This window comes from Rhinopithecus roxellana, chromosome 17 (genome assembly GCF_007565055.1).
Source record: "Rhinopithecus roxellana isolate Shanxi Qingling chromosome 17, ASM756505v1, whole genome shotgun sequence".
In the NCBI taxonomy this organism is placed as follows: Eukaryota; Metazoa; Chordata; class Mammalia; order Primates; family Cercopithecidae; genus Rhinopithecus; species Rhinopithecus roxellana.
Genome location: NC_044565.1, coordinates 42,181,623 through 42,204,637, shown reverse-complemented (window position 1 = coordinate 42,204,637; position 23,015 = coordinate 42,181,623).

Sequence of the window (23,015 nt, the reverse complement as noted above, 5' to 3'; positions counted from 1 at the left end):
CTATGGTGGGATCATTTCACTACAGCAATACAACAAACACTACAAACCAGAGTCAAATATTCAGAAAAGAGTTACCATTCTTAATATCAAACGAGCTCTTAAAATTAATATATTATCACAAATTAATACAGTAAGCATTATAGTGAGTAGAAATGTGAAACAATAGTAGAAACAAATAATTTGTGCATACAAAAAATTGAGATATCCAATAAATACATAAAAATTACTCAGCTGAGAAACAAGAAATGGGGAAAGGACTCCCTATTTAATAAATGGTGCTGGGAAAATTGGCTAGCCATAAGTAGAAAGCTGAAACTGGATCCTTTCCTTACTCCTTATACGAAAATTAATTCAAGATGGATTAGAGACTTAAATGTTAGACCTAGTACCATAAAAACCCTAGAAGAAAACCTAGGTAGTACCATTCAGGACATAGGCATGGGCAAGGACTTCATGTCTAAAACACCAAAAGCAACGGCAGCAAAAGCCAAAATTGACAAATGGGATATGATTAAACTAAGGAGCTTCTGCACAGCAAAAGAAACTACCATCAGAGTGAACAGGCAACCTACAGAATGGGAGAAAATTTTTGCAATCTGCTCATCTGACAAAGGGCTAATATCCAGAATCTACAAAGTACTCAAACAAATTTACAAGAAAAAAACAAACAACCCCATCAAAAAGTGGGCAAAGGATATGAACAGACATTTCTCAATAGAAGACATTCATACAGCCAACAGACACATGAAAAAATGCTCATCATCACTGGCCATCAGAGAGATGCAAATCAAAACCACAATGAGATACCATCTCACACCAGTTAGAATGGCAATCATTAAGAAGTCAGGAAACAACAGGTGTTGGAGAGGATGTGGAGAAATAGGAACACTTTTACACTGTTGGTGGGATTGTAAACTAGTTCAACCATTATGGAAAACAGTATGGCGATTCCTCAAGGATCTAGAACTAGATGTACCATATGACCCAGCCATCCCACTACTGGGTATATACCCAAAGGATTATAAATCATGCTGCTATAAAGACACATGTACACGTATGCTTATTGCGGCACTATTCACAATAGCAAAGACTTGGAATCAACCCAAATGTCCATCTGTGAGAGACTGGATTAAGAAAATGTGGCACATATACACCATGGAATATTATGCAGCCATAAAAAAGGATGAGTTTGCGTCCTTTGTAGGGACATGGATGCAGCTGGAAACCATCATTCTTAGCAAACTATCACAAGAACAGAAAACCAAACACCGCATGTTCTCACTCATAGGTGGGAACTGAACAATGAGATCACTTGGACTCAGGAAGGGGAACATCACACACCGGGGCCTATCATGGGGAGGGGGGAGGGGGGAGGGATTGCATTGGGAGTTATACCTGATATAAATGATGAATTGATGGGTGCTGACGAGTTGATGGGTGCAGCACACCAACATGGCACAAGTATACATATGTAACAAACCTGCACGTTATGCACATGTGCCCTAGAACTTAAAGTATAATAATAAAAAAAAAATTACTCAGCAATGTCATTTTACTTTTAATTTGTCAAAGAGTAAATGATTTTTAGAATTATTAATATTCAGTAATGGTGAGTGTACAAGTGTGGGAGATGGACAATAGTAGGCTAATAAATTTTAACAACCGGCTGTTATTGACTGATATTTAAATTTAAAGTTAATAAGACAAGAATAAAAAAGGACAAAAGTCAGAATGTCACTCAATAAGAAAGCAAATTATTTACATAGGATAATCGATTGTTTAAATAGTGGAGTAGAAGAATTATCTGATCAAAGTTTACTACTATTCATAATATAACCACTAAAGACATGACATATTTTAAATGTAAACCTGCATTATTAATATTTTCTCCATTGCTCTATTAAGACTTAACAATCTGCAAAACAATAATTCAGACTCTGATTTGTAGTGTTTGTTGTATTGCTGTAGTGAAATGATCCCACCATAGTTATTTCAAACTGCTAATATGAAGTTGCTAAAAGACACACCATACTACATCATTATATAGTATTTCCACCAAACAGACACCCCAGATGCAAATATTAGAAAGTGATGGGTTTTATCATATTATGGGGGAAACTGTGTGTTTTATTTAAGCCGGAAGGAAATTGTATGTTATTTGAACTTATATTTGTAAATTCTGTTGCATGTGTATGTGTGTGTGTATGTGTGTGTGTGCGTGTGTGTGTTTATTTATGTGTGTTTTGGAGTATGTATGTTTATATTTGTTTACCTGGGTAGTACATTTGTATACAATTTGTTCCTATTTCCATTTTTCTGTTATTTTTCAAATTTTCTACAATTAGCAAGTACTTTTCAGTTACCACACAAATATTTACTATCTTGCAGCTCTTTCAATGTAAGCCAGAAAGAACTAATTCCTGTTAAAAATATTCTGCTTCATGTCTTCCAGGTTTTAAGAGGGAGAGAAAAAGGGAGGATATCCCCAAAATAGTATGTTGTTCAAAAGATCAAGTGCTGTGAAATGTGTACATTTTGCTTAATTTTGCACAGTCTAAACAGATTATAAATTCAATTTAAATAGCACACCATGCCCAGTCCATTCTCTAAAGTCTTCCAAAGCACATTTTTAGGTCCCTTATCAAATTAGAAGTGGTCTTGAATCGCCAAATAGAGGTTTTTTTAATCCATTAAACTAAACACTGCCTAGCAGTTGTTATCTCTGAGAATGGTGTAGCATGTATTCTGAATCTGTATTTCCATATGCGTTTTTCCACATACTGACTATAGAGAAGGCAGTAAGCTCTACTTTGATTGATTAGTTCAGTAAAAGAGGTGTTCAGAATTATTCAGTATAATTCACAGCACTTAAGAAAGCATATATTTTCATAATACTCTAAATCTATTTCTTTCAGTAGTAACTCAGGCATATTGTACTGGTTTGCTGTAGCACCGTCATTTTAAAATTGTGGTGGTACTGTTTTCCCTCATTGTAACTGACCGATATAAGAATTGATTCAGTGTAGTATTTTTATCAAGCACCTAACATACAACGTTGTGATTGTTTGTACTACTGTCATAGAGGAGGTATCAGTACTTCTAAATCAGTTGTAACTTGAACTGTTTTGAAGCTGAAAACCGGTGAGCCAACACACACACACACACACACACACACACACACACACAGGCTTATGTGTGTGTATATATGTATCAGGTATGTGACTCTTTAGTTAATTTTATCAAATGGCAGAATTTAGGATTTATTTATTTTTACAGTCAAAGAGATCAAATGTAAGTATTTTAATATTGCTAAATATTCCACTTCTCCATAGGCAGATGATTTTCCAAACCTATATATGCCCCTGTATTATTAAAATTGCTGGAAACACATGATTTTCAGTCTCTTATTACTGACAAGTTAGTTTCTCTGACACCCAATAATAAAAAGGATGCTGTTAAATATATTACTGACATAGTTGTTCCTGGCAGAAGTTTTATCGTAAACAGAGCTATCCATTGCAGAATCACAAACCAACATCCACTACATTAAAACAGAAAAAGTCTATTTTACCAGAGTTGCCCTGTGTTCTCAAAATTCACATCTAGTTGGCTGATGCTATCTTAGATAGCTACAAAGTAACTAGAGTATTCTTGCACATTGTTTAAACCTTTTGTTATCGCTGTTTAATCAATTTGTTTTATTTTCATGTTTTCTACAGAGATCACTGTATCAGAAAGTTTGAGATATAATCTACTTTGTACACAGCATGGGATATGTATGTTGTAGCTTTACCTCTAGATATTTCATGCTTTTCAAATTAACTCTGCAAAGAGCAAGTGATGAAGGAGATCTGACTTCTACAAAATGACAAATACAGGTGAAGTGTTGCAAGCAGATAAAATTAGGCAAAATCATTATGGTCATGACTTTCTTCAAGAAGGCTTAGATATGCCTCTGATTTTGGACAAAGGCTCAGTCTAACTAATAAACTAAGGTAATTTCATTAAAATTTAATAGATTTTTGTAAAAAGTTGATCTTGGTTATTTGGAACTAAATAAGTAAAATAGAGCAAAATAGACAAAACTCAACATGGTAGCCAGAACTAACAGTTTTCTTGAAAGTTTAACATTCCCAATGAAAATTAAATGTACCTGGTAGCTCTATCACTTGAATTGTCCCATTAATTCCATACCAATTATTTATTTCATAGCATTTTATAGCAGTGAAATGATGTGCCCACCATTAAATGTATGACCAAAAGTTAATTAAATGTATTTTTGAGTTAACAGATGACACAAGAGCCAAAATAAACTGAAAAGGCAAAAAGTTTAATTTAGTATTGGTCATTTAATTGAGTAGCGTCTATGAGTGAGAAATTTGTTTTTTATGGATATTCATTTTTAAACTCCTGGTAACAGAGAGACATCTAATTTACAAAATGTGAAGTCATCACATTTTAGCTCGTATTGCCTTCAAAGCATCAGCCCGTTTTATTCCATTACAGTCTTGCTCAGCCTCGAGATAAAGAAAAAGACAGGTTGTGAAAAGCCTAGGAAATGACCTACCATGCAGATTTCATGCTCTTGCAGAACAAGTTTGCAGTTAAGGAAGAGGAATTAAAAGAAAATATTAAAAATGCATACACATATAACATCTATATAGTAGATAAAAAGCTCACACATGCCCAGCAACAACAGAAGCACCAGGTTTGATAATGAACAAAGAAAAGCAGAATTTGATAATTGACAAATGTAAAATGTCAATGTAATGTTCAAGTACCAATACCTAGAAAGTAGTTGGTATTTTGAGAGAGAAAATTGGGCACATGTGGAAGCACAAGATATATATAAGGGATACATTTTGAAAACAGAGATAAATTGCAGCCTGGAGTTTTATTAAGAGTGATAAAACTCTTATTAGGGCTTATAGAAGAAGAAAAGCAAGCCATTGGCCCACTCTTTCATTGTACACCCCTACATGTTTGGAATGATATATGCTATCAATTACAGTGATATTTGCAAGAGCAATATATTGGAAACAAATGAAATGTTCATCAGTAGAGGAATGGTCAGGTAAACTAGGATATAATAACAAAAGGACTCATTATGCAGTTATTGGAAAGGTGTAGCAACATGAAACAATTACCAGACTATATACTTAAGTAAAAAAAAGGCATGGAGTAGAATAGTGCATGAAGTACATGACCCTTTGTGTAAAAAAGTTTGGGAAAGTAGAATATATATTTTATTTGCTGGCATCTGAAAAAAAACACACAAGAAATATACAAAACTGATAAAGGTAGTCATACATAATGGAAAGGAAAAACGGGAAAAATAAGGACAGATTGGAAGAGAATATTGTTAGTATACACCTTGTGACTTTTTTTTTTTTGCTTGTAAACCATAAAAATGCATTTTTTTATTAAAAAATGATAAATAAGACTTAAAAAACATTGAATGTGAGAGACATGGAGACAACAAGAACAGATTATCCAGGATGAAAATAAAGCATGAAGACAGGACGAAAACCTCACAAAGCTGAGGGGTAAGAAAAGAACCAAGAGAATGAAATGTGTCAGGGTAGGTAGAGAATGTCTAGGAGGAGAAGATCATTAGTATTTTCAAATGCTGCCAAAAGAATGTGGATTATGAGACCTAAAGAGATCAAAGAGAACAAGGGAGAGGTCACCAATGACAAGCATTTTCCTTCCTATAGATAACACTGCTGGTGGCGCAGTGCATCTACCTGTCTGTGTTGCCATTGGCATTTTAATGTTTACTACAAATATTAAAAAAGCTTCTTTAGGACTAGTTACTAGATCCTGGTCTCCCTCTATTATTTTTATTAAAAATGCCTGATTTTAAAGTAAAAAAAAAAATAAACCTGACAGATTAGAAAATAATTCTTATAAATAAAATCTAACATTCATTTCAGCCTTTTCTTAAAAATAAATAAAAAAGCTTATTTGGCATAAGAAAAAGTATTTTACATGAATGTTTTCTCCTGAAAGGTGCAGTTTTTTAGGAATAAAAAAAACAAACATTTTGGTGGAATGTTGAGGTCAGAAAGTTGAAACTAACTTTAAGGTAAAATTACCCTTTGAAAAGTTAATTTTATCCTTGTATAAGGTTGATTAAAGTAAGATATAAGTGTGGGGATTTGATGAGGCTCTGGAATTTTAAAAGTGTAAACTAAAAAAAAAAAAAAAAAGTGAATCACTGAATCCATTTTGTTTCTGAAAATTTTCAGAAATTTATAAGCTACCAAAAATTTTAAGGAATTTGTAAGCTACCAAAAAAGTAATTTTGATTCTTTAGTTGAATGACCTATTTTTTTTTTAATGCTACTATTGTTTTATTGTTGCTGTTTTTAATTTTTAGTCTTTAAAATTACTGAATTTTTTTGTGGGGAGAGAACATTTCCCTTTGAAGCCATAATCTTGCTAAATATATGCTCTCTCTTCAGCATGTTTTGTAAATGGTGAAGGCATTCACTAACTAGAAAAGGTGATACATGAAGGATTTCTTAAGTAAAGTTTCCTAGATAATTCTCCTGTTGCATCAAAGTAAACTAGAGCTTTCCCAAACTCAATCTCCAAAGGCAGGAAGTTATGAAATCATGAAAATATTTGCACAATATTTACATTTGTATTGTTAATTTTCTTTTGATTGTATTTTTAATATTAAGTTAACTTTCTAAAAAGAGTATTACGCATAATAATTTTTGCATTTTAAAAAACGCTTTGTTGTTAGGCCTGCTCTGCGCTTAGATCCTCAAGTTCAAAGCTCTCTGGAACAGTTTGAAATTCACTGATCTGATCAACTGATTAGTCCTCAGATGTGAGTACCTCTTAATGGTTGAACTACTACCCTTTCTAGAGCAGCTGATACATGGTTTGCCTGACAGAAAAGACAAATGTTTGAAATTGATTTTGAAAGATTTGGGTATCATATAAACCATGGGTGGGGGATACACTTTTTTTTTTTTTTGGAACAGATTTTAATTCAAAATCATGGGAAGCCATGCTTAAATGCAGACCTTCAGATGACATTAAAGCAGAATCAGGTGGGAGGACATCTGGGAAGTAGATACACTTTTCCCTATTCTTTCCACTAAATAAAACGAAACCCCTGGACAACATATATGAAGCAAACTGTAACACCTTCCCAAGCAGGATAGGTAGAGACTACATGGCCTAGAGTGCCACACTCAACCAGAAGTAGGGAAATTTCTGACCGCTCCTCATTTCTCCACTGGGAAGGCTTTTAGAGCAGGAATAGCGGAAAGTCATGACTTTCATCCAGGAGTAATGAGATTTCCCTACCTACTCTGTGTGAGTGGAAGCCATGTGGGAGGCAGTAAGGAGGCACTCCAACCCCTGCCAGCCAGGAGAGTATCAGTGGAGACATAGTGGAGAGCCAGAATGCCTACCCATACCCAGCAGTAATGGAGTATAATGAAGCATACTGCCAACGTTGATTGTGAAAGCAAGGTGAGTGAAGAACTGAATTTCTATCCCAACATGGCAGTAATAAGGCAGCACTCTCATTTTCCTATTAGAGCACTGCCAGAGAAGTCAGCTAAAAGAAAAGTTTTAAGTAAAATTCACTCATGATATAACACCCAACATGTCAATGATTCAATTGAAAATTACTTGTTACACGTTATACTAAGAAGCCAGAAGATATCAAACCAAAGGAAAAACGACAATGAGTAGATGCCAACACAAAGATGAAAGAGATGTTAGAATTACTTGACAAAGATTTTGAAACAATCATCAAAAAAGCACTTCAATGAGCAATTACAAGCACACATGAAACAATGAAAAAAAAAAATAAAGACACAGCAAAGAAACAAAGTCTTGGCAAATAAGTAGCAATATAAAGAAGAAGCAGATGGAAATTTTAGAACTGAAAAATATAACAAAAATTCTAAACTGAAATTAAAAATTCAGTGGATGTACTCAATAACAGAATAAAAGGCCAAAGGAAAGAATTACTAAACTTAATGATGGAACAATACAAATGACCTAAGTTGTGAAGAACAGAGAGAAAACAGACTGGAAAATGAAAAATGAACAGAGTCTCAGGGATCTGTGAGACTATAAAAAAAAATAATGTTCATGCCATTAGAGTTTCAGAAGGAGAGGAGAAAGAGGTGAGGTTAAACACTTCTCAAAGAAATCATGGCTAAAGATTTCCAAAATTTGACAAAAGACATAAGTCTGAAGATTCAAAACACAAAGCAAACCCCACATAAAATAAAGTCAAAGGAATTCACACCAAGACACATCATAATAAACTTCTGAAACTAAAGTCAAAAAAAAAAAATCTTGATAATATCAGGGGAGAAATTACACCTTACCTATAGAGTGAGAAAAAATTGAATGGCAAAATGTATTATCAAAAATCGTGGAGGCAAGAAGAAAGTTGCACAACTACAATAGCTAAAACAATTTTGAAAGGGATACAGTGGAAGAAAGCATTCTACCTGATTTCTAGACTTATTATATAGCTATAGTAATGAAGGCACATGTAATTGGCAAAGAAAATAGAGACACAGATTAATGGACTGGAATACAGAACTCAGAAATAGACCCACACAAATATGCCCAGTTGATTTTGACAAAGGGGCAAAAGCCTTCAATGGAGTCAAAATAGACTTTTCAACAAGTGGCGCTGGGGAAATTCAACATACCTTGTTTAAAAAAATAAACCTTTACCTAAGTCTCACTCCTTATACAAATAAAAACTGAAAATGGGTCATATAATTGCATGTAAAATATAAAATTATAAATTTTTAGAAAAAAACAGAAGAAAATCTTCCAGATCTATGTCTAAGTAAAGAGTGTTTTTGACTTGACAGCAAAATCACACTTCATGTAAGCAGATATTGATTAGACTTCATAAAAAATAAAGACTTTTTTAATGTGAAAGACCCTGCTAAAAAAATAAAAAGACAAGCTACAGATTAGGAGAAAATATTTGCAAAACCATCTGAGGCAGGAGAAAGGATGATAAATATTTGAAAATCATCTGGTAAAGGATGATTATTTAGAATACTTAAAGAAGTCTGAAATCTCAACATTTAAAAAAATGCCATTAGAAAATTGACAAAACAGAGAAAAGAGTATGCAGATGGAAAATAAGCACATGAAAAGATGTTCAACATCATTAGCCATTAGAGAAAAACAAATTAAACCACAATAAGATATTACTACGCACCTATCAAATTAGCTAAATAAAATAATTAGTGACAACACCAAATGCTGAAGAGGATGTGGAAAACTAGATCACTCATTCATTGCTGGTGGAAATGTAAAGTGGTACAGGGATCATGAAAAATAGTTTGGCAGTATCTTAAAATACTGAACATGCAGCTACCATATGACCCAGAAATTACACTCTTGAACATGTATCCTAGAGAAATAAAAACATGCTTACCCAGAAATCAATTCACAACTGTTTATAGTTTTTTTTTAATAACCTGAAACTAGACACAACTTTAATGTCCTTCATCAGTTGAACAGTTAAACTAACTTGGTGTGTACCTACCATTGTACAACTTGATGAATCTCCAGATAATTAGGCTAAGTAAAAAAACTCAATCCCAAGATTTCACATATATAAATTATTGAACTGATAAAGTTATAAAAATGGAAAAAGATTAGTTTTTTTCAAGGGCTAAGATGAGGTGGTGATGGAAGGTAAGTGGACGTGGCTATAAAAGGACAATATGAGGCACCCTTGTACGATGAAAACATCTGTATCTTAACTAAATTAATTTCAAAATACTGGCTGTTATATTTTACCACAGTTTAAGACATTATTGGCTGGGTCTGGTGGCTCACGCTTGTCACCCCAGCACTTTGGGAAGCCAAGGCGGGTGGATCACGAGGTCAAGAGTTCCAGACCAGCCTGACCAACATGGTGAAACCCCGTCTCTACTAAAAATACAAAAATGAGCCGGGCATGGTGGTGTGCACCTGTAATCCCAGGTACTCGGGAGGCTGAGGCAGGAGAATTACTTGAACGAGGGAGGCAGAGGTTGTAGTGAGCCGAGATCGTGCCATTGCACTCTAGCCTGGGCGACAGAGGGAGATTCCATCTCAAAAAAAAAAAAAAAAAAAATTTGTGGAATAGCTAGGTGGAATAGCTAGGTAAAGGACACAGGAGTTCTTGCTATGTTATTTCTTACAACTGCATGTGAATCTATCATCATCTCAAAATGAAAAGTTTAATTTAAAAAAGAAGAGAGTTCCTGCCTGGCTGCCTCCAAACTGGGACATTAGCTTTTTCCAGCCTTTGTACTTGAATTTGAAACATCAGCTCTTCCTGAGTCTTGAGCCTGCTGACTCTCACACTGGAACTACATCTTAGGCTTTCCTGGGTTTTTAACTGATCAACTCCCTCTGGTGATCCTGGGAATTGTTTGCCTCCATAACTGGGCAAGTCTAACTGCAGCATTCTGGAGGTCAGCCTGTCTGCATGCAGATTATCCAGAAAGGAAACTTGTTAGTTGGTATAAGATCTTAAAAAGGAAACAATATTCCACTGAATACTTACCAACAAAAGGAAAACATCTATTTGTCAGAAGGTCCAAGGTATTGTGGGAACAGAGACCTAGACCCTCCATTGCACTGATAGGCTACAAGACCTAGAGGCATAAAACACTCACCTCCTCCACAAAGAACCAAAATAGTGAATAGATAATCACACGTTGAATAGAGGACCCAAGAGAGAGCATTAGAATTCAGAAGAGAAGTGATGGAAAACACATGAGGCAGGAAAGGAGAGGGAAGCAAGGCAGCAGCCTTGCTGGGATCAACTGAGTGCCTGGAGAAACTCCCCATTTGGGGAAAGGGTAAAATATATCGTCCCCAGAAGTCCACCTTTACACTGTGGATTCTGGCAATCCTAGCCATGGGAGGGTCTCTCGACCACTGAGGGTGCTGAAACTAGTATAGGGAGCTGCCTGGAAAATGTTTAATGGCATTGTTTTAAGAAGAAGTTCATGCTGGTCCCACACACTCCTCAAAACACAAGCACCTGCAGTATGGTACCATTTTGAGAGCCCAACCCCACCTACTGCATCCTGTCCTGGGGCCCAACAGCCCCTGTATCTCCACATCCCTGGAGCCTCACTGATATTCCCTTGTGTCCACCCAGAGGGCTGCAGCAGTGCAATGCCAGTTGGACCCAGGAGTATGATAGGGACCCCAGCCCTCTAGTCCAAAGAGTATCCTACACGCTGGGTAATAGGTGATGAAGTACAGCAGGGAGGCTATCCCTGAGTCAAAGGGAACCAAAGTATGTGCTCCCAGAGCCAGAGAGTCACCTGCCTGGGGCTGCTGCCATTGACAGCAACACTGCCCCCATCAGCAGCAGGGCCCTGCCCTCTTGCACATGCTCTAAGGACAGGCTCTCTTTGTCCACTGTGACTACTATTGCCTTCTGAACATACTGCATGGGGACCTGAGGATAGCCCCACTGTGCCCTTCACAGCCTGTACCTATGTGAACTGCCAGGGTGCCTGAGGACATGTTTGTCCAGTCGGGCAATACTCTTCACTTGTCAGTGCCCAACCACACTATTTGTGGGTCTGGGTATTACCCTGCCCCACTGATCACCTTGAGTGAACATGCATACCACCAGAGAGCTCAACAACAGGCACAGAACACCTACTGCCAGCAGCCAAGCACACTATGCAAAGGCCTGGGGATTGCCCTGCTCTATCCACCACTGCTAGCATCTGTGTATTCCTCTGGAAATCTGAGGATGAGCCCATCTAGCCTACCACCACTACCAATTGCTGGTAGCCACCTGCATGTACCACCTGGGAGTCTGAGGACTGACTCACCCAGGCTGTAGCAAGAGCTGCTAACACCAGCACATGCTGCTGGAGAATCCAAGGGTTGTCCTACAACCACTGCCACTATTGTCCACACCATGGATTCTGCCCAGGGACCTGAAGTCTTGTCCACCCACCCAGTTCACCACTGCTACTGCCAGCACCTGGGCAAGTCTCCCGGAGGCCCAAGAATCAGTTCTCTTGGGCCTCTAACATAAATGACTCTACGCTGTGACGCGGTGCCAAGGACAGGCATACTCAGCCCTCTGCTGCCATCACTGGGGCCCAAGAAATGGCCCACCGTACATCCCCATTCCCAGCAAAGCCTCATCACAGCCTCCACACAATTGCAGCCTAAGCCACTGAGGAAATTGCAGACATCACTGATGTTGTTTATAGCTTGAGAAATCATAGAGAACCTACATTACTGCAAGTATCCAGAAACAAAGTCAAAGTGACCTACCCAACCAACGCCATAGATACATTTATGGGAAAACGTCTTTCCCTACTAAAGCCAATCCCCAAAATTGGAAGAAGCAACTATTATATCAAAAGTACAGATGTCAATATAAGGACACAATAAACATGAAAAAGCAAGGAAATATGACACATTCAAAGAAAAACAAGAATTCTCCAGCAATTGATCCCAATAAAAAATTACGTAATACCTAAAAAAAATTCAAAATAATGATATCAGAGTAGTTTAGTGAAACACAAAAGAACACAGATAAACCAGAAAAGGAAATCAGAAAAAAAACAACTCATAATATGAATAAGACGTTCACCAAAAAAGTAGATATTGTTAAAAAAAAAAAAAATGCTAGGATTTATTGAATGAATTTTTAAAAACACAATTGAGAAATTCAGGAATAGCCTGGATTAAGTGGAGGAAAGGATTTCAGAACTTGAAAACAGATCTTTTGAAATAACCCAGTCAGTAAATAAATAAGAATAAACAAAGCCTATGTGACACACGAGACACCATAAAGCAACCAAATATTGAAATTTGGGTGTTTTGGAAGGTAAAGAGAATAGCAAAGGCATAGAAAATTTGTTCAAAAAAATAACAACTGAAAAATTCCCACTTCTCACATCCAGATTAGACATCCAGATACAGCAAGATGCAACATTCTCAAATAAATACAACCCAAAGAAATCTTCTCCAATGCACATTATGTTCGAATTGTCCAAAGTCAAAGACAATGAATGAATTCTAAAACAGCAAGAGTAAATTTTCTAGCCACATATAAAGGAACCCACATTAGACTAACAGCAGATTCCTCAGCAGAAACCTTATAGGCCAGAGATAATGGAATAATATATTCAAAGTGCTAAAGGAAAAAAAAAAATCCTGTCAGTCAATGATACTATACCCAAGAAAGTTACCCTTCAAAAATGAAGGAGAAATAAAGTATTTCCCAGACAAGCAAAAACTTAGGGAATTCATCACTACTAGACTAGCCCTGCAAGAAATGCTTACACCTGCAAGCAAAAGGACAATATCTACCATCTATAAAACACATGGAAGTATGAAACTCACTGGCAAAGCAAATACATAAATGGAGAAGAGAAAGAACTCAAATGTTACCACTACAGAAAACCGGTAAACTGCAATGATAAACAATAGGAGAGAAAGAAAGGAACACAGGATATATAAAACAACCAGAAAGCAATTAACAAAACGACAGGAATAAGTCCACAGACATCAATATTAACCCTGCATATAAACAGATTAAACTTTTCACATAAAACATACAGACCAGCCGAATGGATATAAGAGAAAACAAAAAGCACACCCCAACAGTATGCTGTCTACAAATAAACAAACCTCAGTTCATCTGTAAAGACACATATAAACTAAAAGTAAAGGAATGCAAAAAGATATTCCATGCAAACAGAAACCAAAACTGAGCAGGAGTAACTATACTTATACCAGATAAGAAATACTTTAAGTCGAAAACAGTAAAAGGGGCAGAAAAGGTGATTATAGAATTATAAAGGTATAAATTTAGCAGAAGCATATAAAAATTCTAAATACATATGCACCCAACACTGGAGCACTCAGATATATAAAGCAAATATTAGACTGAAAAAAAAAAAAAAAGAGAGATCGACTCTATTCTCAGCATTCACCCCATTGTCAGCATTAGACAGATCATCTACACAGAAAAGCAACAAAGAAATACTGGATTTAAACTGCACTTTACCAACGGACCTAACAGACATCTACAGAATATTTCATCCAACAGCTGCAGAATACACATTCTTCTCATCAGCACACAGAACACTCTAGCTTAGACCACAGTGTTAGGCCACAAAATAAGTCTTTAAAATTTTTGAAAATCACTATCATATCAAGTATCTTATCATACCACAATGAAATACAATTAGAAGTCAATAACAAGGGAAACTTTGGAAACTATACATACATGTACGTTAAACAGAACTATGCACAATTGAGACTAAAAAGCATACAAATGATCAACAAAATGAAAAGTGTTCTTTTTGAAGAAGTAAACAAAATTGATAAACTTCTAGCTGAACAAAGAAAAAAGGAGAGAAGTCCCAAGTCAACCAAGGGAAAAACAAACAAACAAACAAAAAAGGAGACATAGCAACTGATACCACAGAAATATAAAAGATCATCAGAATCTATTATGAACAACTATGTGATAAGAAACTGGAAAATCTGTAGGAAATGACTAAATTCCTGGACACATATAGCCCAGCAAGATTAAGTCAGAAAGAAATAGAAAACCTAAACAGATCAGTAATAAATAATGAAGTTGAATTAATAATAAAAAGTCTCCCCAGGATGGGATGACTTCACTGCCAAATTCTGCCAAACTTATAAAGAAGAACTGACATGAATTCTCTTGAAACTATCCAAAAAAAATGGAAGAGAAAAGAATTATTCCTAACTCCTTTTATGAGGACAGCATTACCCTGATATCAAAACCAAAGACACAACAAAAAAAGAGAGAATGCTACAATTCAATATTCTTGTTTATCATGGACACAAAAGTCCCCAGCAAATGCTAGCAAACCAAATCCAACAGCACATCAGAAAGATAATATGCCATTATCAAGTGGAGTTTATACTAGGAATGCAAAGATAGCTCATCATAGACAAATCAATGAATCTGATACATCAACAGAATGAAGGACAAAACCTTATCATTTCAATAGACACAAAAGAATTATTTGGCAAAATGCAATGTCTCTTCATAATGATAAAAGAAAAACTCAACAAACTACCATAGAAAGAGCATACCTCAACATAATAAAGGCCATATACGACAAGTCCACTGCTAACATCATACCGAATGGAGAAAAGCTGAAATCCTTTCTTCTAAGAACTAGGGCCGGGCACGGTGGCTCAAGACTGTAATCCCAGCACTTTGAGAGGCCGAGACGGGCGGATCACAAGGTCAGGAGATCGAGACCATCCTGGCCTACACGGTGAAACCCCGTCTCTACTAAAAAATATTAAAAAATAGCCGGGCGAAGTGGCGGGCGCCTGTAGTCCCAGCTACTCCGGAGGCTGAGGCAGGAGAATGGCGTAAAACCCGGGAGGCGGAGCTTGCAGTGAGCTGAGATCCGGTCACTGCACTCCAGCCTGGGGGACAGAGCGAGACTCCGTCTCAAAAAAAAAAAAAAAAAGAACTAGAACAAGACAAGGATGCCCATTTAAGGATGCCCATTTGCACCACTCCTGTTCAACATCCTACTGGAAATCCTAGCTAGACCAATGAAGCAAGAGAAAGAAATAAAAGGCATCCAAATTGGAAAAGTAGAAGTTACATTGTCCTTCTTTGCAGAAGACATAATTTTGTACTGAGAAAAAACTGAAAACACCACCAAAAACCACTTAGATCTGATAAAAAAAATTCAGTAAAGTTGCAGGATACAAAACCAACACACAAAATCGGTAGCATTTCTACACACCAGTAATAAGCTAGCTGAAAAAGAAATCAAGAAGTCAATCCAATTTATAATAGCTATAAAAAGTAAAATAAAAGGCCTAGGAATAAATTTAACCAAGAAAGTAAAAAGCTTGGTTGGGCACAATTGCTCATGCCTATATTCCCAGCTCTTTGGAAGGCCGACGGGGGAGGATCACTTGAGGCCAGTAGTTCAAGACTAGCTTGGGCAACATAGTGAGATTCCATCTCTTCAAAAATGTTTAAAAATGTTTTTACAAGGAAAACTACATAACACTGATGAAAAAATTGTAGAAGACACAAACAAATGAGAAGACATTCCATCCTCATGGATTAGAAAAATTATAATGTTAAAATTAGAATACTACCCAAAACAATCTACAGATTAAATACAATCCCTATCAAGATACCAATGATAATTTTCACAGAAATAGAGAAACAATCCTAAATGTGCATGGAAGCAAAAAAAAAGCCCAGATAGACAAAGCAATCATAACCAAAAGGAACAAAGCTGGAGGTATCACAATACCTGACTTCAAAATATATTACAATGCTATAGTAACCAAAACAGCATGGTATTGGAATTAATGCAGACACACAGACCAATGGAATAGATTGAAGAACCCAGAAATAAATTGGTGTATTTACAGCCAAATGATTTTCAACAAAGGAACCAAGAACACATACAGGGCAAAGGATACTTTCTTCAATAAATGGTTCTGGGAAAAAAAATGGATCTCTATATGCAGAAGAATAAAATTTAGTTCCTTTCTCACAGCATATATAAAAGTAGATTCAAAATGAATTAAAGATTTAAGTGTAAAAACCTATAATTATAAATGTATTAGAAGAAAACACAGGAGAACTCTTCAGGATATTTGTCTAGTCAAGACTTCAAAAGTTAGCTAACAAAAACAAACACAGACAAATGGGACTATGTTAAACTGAATTTCTGCACAGTAAAGGAAACAGTTAACAGAGTGAAGAGACACCCTGTTGAATGGGAGAAAATATTTGCAAACTATTCATCTGACAGGGGCTAATATCCAAAATATACAAGGAACTCAAAATAACTCACCAGTAATGTAAATCAAATAATCTCACTAAAATGTGGGCAAAAATCTGAATAGATATTTCTCAAAAGAAAACACACTAAAGACCCACAGGTATATTAAAAAAAATGTTCAACATCACTAAACATCAGGGAAATACAAATCAAAACCACAATGAGATATCATCCTACCCAGTTAAAATGGCTATTCTAGAAAGACAAAATACAATGGTTGCTGGTGGGGATATGGAGGAAAGGGAACTCTTATGCATTGATGAGAATGTAAATTAGTACAATGATTATGAAATACAGTATGGCGATTTCTCAAGAAAACCAAAAATAGAACTATCATATGAACTAGCAATCCCACTACTGGGTATTTATCCAAAGGAAAGAAAATCAGTGTATCAAAGGGATACCTCCCTGCCACTCACACGTTTATTGCAGCACTGTGCACAATAGCAAAGATATAGAATCAACCTAAGTGTCTATCAATGGATGCATGGATAAAAAAATGTGGTATATACACATAATGGAATACCATGAGGTCATTAAAAAATAAAATTCTAATTGAAGCAACATGAATTGAACAGCAGGTCATCATGTTAAGAGAAATAAACCAGGCACAGAAAGACAAATATTGCAATGTTCTTACTCATATGTGTGAGCTAAAAAAGTTGATCTTGCCAAGTAGAGAGTAGAATGATAGTTACCAGAGGCTGAGAGGGTGTGTATGTGAAGGAGTGAGGGGATGTACCTGTTGGTTAACAGGTACATTCAATTAGATAGAAGGAATAAGTTCTAACGTTTGATAGCAGAATAGCATGACTATAGTTAACAACAATGTATTATATATTTCCAAATAGCTAGAAGAGAGGACTTAAAATATTCACAACAAATAGAAATCATAAATATTTGAGGTGATGGATATCCTAAATAACCTGATTTGACCTTTACATATTGTATGCATGTAACAAAATGTCACATGTACCCCATAAATGTTTGTACATATTATGTATCTATAAAAATAAAAATAGAGATCAAAAAAGAGAAGAAAGCATACTAAAACATAAGCAAAGCAAAACAAAACAGAGTGAAAAGAGTTTTCTTAGAATCTTCCAGCTTGGAAAATAATATTTTTTAAAATCACTTGCCACCTGATTTCTCTATACAGATCATGGAGAATCTACAGATAGACCCTGCAAGATGCATCATCTTTCCTTCTAGGATTGTGCTGTCTTGCCTCATGATGGGACTCATTGAGTTCTGTTTCTGAACACACCAACAATTTTTCTGGATTAAATTTTTGACATGTTCTTTTAGCACTGCAAGCAAGCTGCTTGGGCTTCCTAGTATTCCAGCATCTTGCTTGTAAAACAGCTAACAACATGGCCAAATCCATTAGAGCATGCCCTTGTCAACCTCCTGAGTTTATTGATATTTACATTTATGATACAGACAAGTTTTTTGAGAGCCTCTTTTTCTGCTGCCTGGTGTTTGCTTTCATAGAGAGAGGCCAGACAATTGAGAGGGAAGGAGGCAGCACTTGTGCTAGATTTATTGGCACAGCACACTGAAGAGCAAACACACCACCAAATAGAGGATATTGATAAGGAGACTAAATTCATTTGAAATCACTAAAACTCAGTTAGGGGCATATTGTATTAAGTGAAATGCCATTACTGAAGGGCCAAGGGAAAGATTGTATGCCAAGTCATGAGAGCTTTTCAGCTCACTGGAAGGCAGCCATTGCACCCACGCACTACATTCAATGGTTTGGAAGAAGAGATAATTTCTGCATAGATCATAAAGGGACTTAAATCTCTCAGTCCCTAGGAGCACAGACATGAGCTGAATTGTCCCCAAGTAAGAGCGTACAAGAGAGGATCCCCATGCAGTAAAAGCATACACTAAGCAAGTATAAATTCCAACTTTCCATAAAGGCATTCTTTCCCTGTGATTGTGGCACAATTGTGTATTAAAAAATTCCACACTAAGGAGCATCATTTGATTCTGTGATTTGTGTGTGCATGTGTGTGTGTGCGCGCGTGTGTGTGTGTTTGTGTAAAGCATCTCACTCTTTGTTGAGAGGATGACAGAACTCTGGCTTACTTAATGTATTTTAACCATTTTAAAATGGAAAGTTCCTCCAACTTACTTAAGTTCCTGCCCAGGCCAAAAGAGCAATTTGGGGTCTATTCTGGGTGCAGGAGAGAGGCTGCTACCTGCCACAAGTAAAAGAGTAGATTCATAAACATTGTTTTCTCCTACGCAGCCTCCTAGCACTTCCCTGAAGGTTGTTTGAGGTTTCCACACTTGATATCTCTCATGCTGCCCTTTCACTGTTAATCCTAGTAAGCAAGGACGGGCGGTAAACAGGAATCAATTTCAGTGATGTGTATAAATCTTGTTCAGGTTACTCAGACTAAGGCAGCCCCTTATCTAACAAGCACCAGAACAGACTTTGGAAAAGACTTTTCACCTGTGACAATAGTGGCCCAGTTTTGTCCTCGTCAACAATGGAATACATGTAATATCTCATGTCAGCTAACTCCATGTCTTATTTATGCCAAATTCTTCTGGGTTCAGCATTTTAAGACAGTCTTTGCATTAGGATTTTATTCTAGCACAGACTCCTAGAATAACATTGTTCTGCAAAGACAGAAGATACTTTTAAGTACAATTTTATAATGACCCGAATAGAAATGAATTGTTGTCTTTGCTGTGCTATCTCACCTGACTGTTTGTAAAGAAGAATGTTGGCTAATCAGGAGACATCATACTTCGAAACTTTGATAGTAAGTACATTGAAAACTATCAGAATTGTGCTGAAACACCAGGAAATAATTCCAACAGTCACAGACGGAACGATGGCTAGTTGGAGGAAGATTAAAGGTTATTTATTGGCCATTGAGGGCTTCCACCTAAAATTAAACTTTTTGGAGGGCATGCATTTGAATGCAAGGTCCTCAAAGGAATATGAACACAATAATAAATGCTCATATTTACAAGAAACACATATTCCCTTCTCTGTGGTCAAAAATGCATATGGCTGGCCTTTTGGCAACATGATCATATTTTTTCTTGATTCAGTCAAAGCATGAAAATGAACTTGATTCTACTGAACTAATCTGCATATGGCAAAATAATTAAAAATTGCATATGTTTGTAAGATTATCAGACATGATTTGCCAACATGTGTTTTAGTATATCAAACTATCAAATGAACCAATTTTGAAACAACCAAATTCACATTCTTTAATTACGAAGCTTTAATTGAAGGAAGAAGATAGAGGTCCTGAAAATTAAAAACAAGAAAAAAAGTCTAGGTCATCAGTATTTGTATTTATCCCTCTGATATACACTCTATATAAAACCTGTGTGGTCTTTCACCATTCCTATCTGATGATATCTCTCTCCTGGCAAAACTCTTAAATTATTGCCCAGTTTCTCCAGAATGAAGGCTATGCAAATATGCCATGTGAATGGCAACCCTGCATATCTATCAGTCTGGCCTCTGTCTAGCTCTACCACCTTATTTCTAGATTTTTCTTTGTTACTTTTATGGTTCAGCAACACTGAACTACTTATTCCCCAAACATGCCATGTTCTCTTGGCATCTGTGTTTTTGCATTTTCTGTTTTGCATATTCTCATTACTCAATTGACAAACTTCTATTTATCATTGTAAACCTGAGCCTAAATGTAACTCCTTCTTGGAAGCCTTCCTTAATATACCTAGCAGACTATTCTTCGACTGTGATGTGGCCCCATTTTATTTTGTGTATACACACATTATTGTCATTACAAATACTTGTCATCATATCTGGTTCTTAAGGGCAGAAACTATGTAATTTCTTTCTTGTTTCTTCAGTGCACACTATTGTATTTTATATATGTGCGGTCTTAAAGTGTGAATGAATAAATGAATCAATCTATACATGAGTTAATGAATGAAAGTAGCTGTAGAGAATACATTTGTAACTTTAAACACATTGCAGCGCGTGAACCGGGAGGCGGAGCTTGCAGTGAGCCGAGATCATCGCGCCACTGCACTCCAGCCCGGGTGACAACAAACAAACAAAAAACATTGCAGCAAAACAGATGTTAAAAAAGAAAAGGTAAGTTCCCAATTCCTCTCTTTTTGTGATTTGTAATATCATTTAGGGGTCCTAGAGCTGACGGTATGATGGTTTTCCTTACCACAGTGAACCACGCTGAAATTTTCTCAGAGGCACAATATTTGTCTATTCCTCATCTTCTCCCTCCTCCTCCTTATCATCAATATATACATGATCAAAATTGTACTCTTGTTCAGAATCTTCTCATTCACCAAAACAAAATTAAATAAACTCGTATACATAACCATTCATGGCTCAAAGAAAACCACTGTTTCCCAGGTCAAGAAAAACCAGCTTGCAGAAGCAAAATAAATATTAGGCTTATCGCAGAGCCAAAATGATATACATGTCCAGATATGTGCTGTTTTAACTTTTAAAAGAAGCAAGGTACTATTTTGACATGATGGCTTAATACTTGAGTGTCTCAAATTTTACACTGAGAAGAGATCCCTGTCTGGCCAAGGGAGTGTGTCCTATTGCAAAAGGATGAGAACATGCTAGGGTTTTCTAATGCCTTTTTCGCATGCTCATAGGCAGAGTATCAAGGTCCCCATTTAAAAATGCCATTTATTTAAATATTTCCTTAATGGTGGTACCCTCAAACACAGTATTCACACTACCTCACAGCAGTATTGGTAGATACACTGGATACTATTTACAAAAGATATAATTTCTTTCTTAGAAGGAATTGTATTAAAAATTAAAAATGTTAAGGATGTAGTTGAGCAACACCATATTAATAACTCCAGTGTCCAGAGAATGAAGTGTGCTAGATACTTGAATTTTCTGGTTAATAGAATATTGTACTTTCTAAGAGAACAGATTAGGAGGGTAGGCTTGAACTGAAACTGCTTAGGTTCAAAACTGAGCTCTGCCACTTCCTAGCTGTGCAAGCTTGGGAAACTGTATTCCCTTCTCTGGAAACTCAGTCTTCATTGTTTGAAAAAAAGAGCCATGATGATATCTGTTTCCAGGGCTGTGCCAAGTCATATTCGAGCCTGAAGCAAAAAGGAAAATGGTGCGCTACTACACACTATAAAATATCCTCTAATATTTCTAATCAAGTGGAAAAAGTTACTAAGTTCCACAATCAGAAAAGCATGTCAACATTTAAAGCTTTGCATTGTCCAATCTGTTCACAGCCATTGTCAACCCTTATAAATTTACCCTGCAGGGTGTTCAATGATACCCCAGGACCAGAACCTTGGGCTGATTGAAAATTACTGTTCAATTGCATGATAATACAGGATCACAAGAGACAATGACCTATCTTTATTTTGAATTCTGATATTTTCTTCGTTATGAATTTTTGTATTTATTTTTATTTTAAAAATATTTTATTAAAATATGATTTATTTTGATTACTGAGATTTTTGGTATCCACTTTAATTTTGTGCACTAACCTCACCTGAGTCATGACTGTGTCTAGCTCGTGGGATGTTCTGAGGATGAAATGAAATAATTATTGTAAAGACCTTAGCAGTAGGCCTGACACATACTTAGTGCTCAGTAATGTTGTTAATTAACATTGTTCTTGAAAAGGTAATAGGCATAGGAAGTATAGGTTTTGACCCTTTTTGCCCTTTGTGGGATAATCTTCCCAATATGTCAGTGCTCTCCCTTAATTCTCTTGAGTCCTATTAACTTATAACCACCAAACTAACCACATTAATTCATTTGAGGACCCATTGGATATCCTTTAAACAGAGTAGTTACTGTACAAATACTTTAATTTCTGCCTTTTGTCTTTCTGAACAAACTCACCATTTGGATTGAGGAGGTTGGTTGATTCAGTTCAACACTGAAGTTCACGCTTTCGTACGGAAATGGTCATTTGTATGGTTTGGTTGAATAGTCAGTCTGTCATAACACTTAAGCCAGGTGTTTGTGCAGATTTAGTGCCAAAGCAACGGCCCATGTTGCGAGGCTAAGTAAAGGTAGCCTCCTAGAAAATACAGCTAATTGAAGACTGATCTCTCCAATCACATTGTTCTTTGTGTCTTCACAAAGTAACATCTATGACAGTCCTGCCATGATCTGAATGTCTG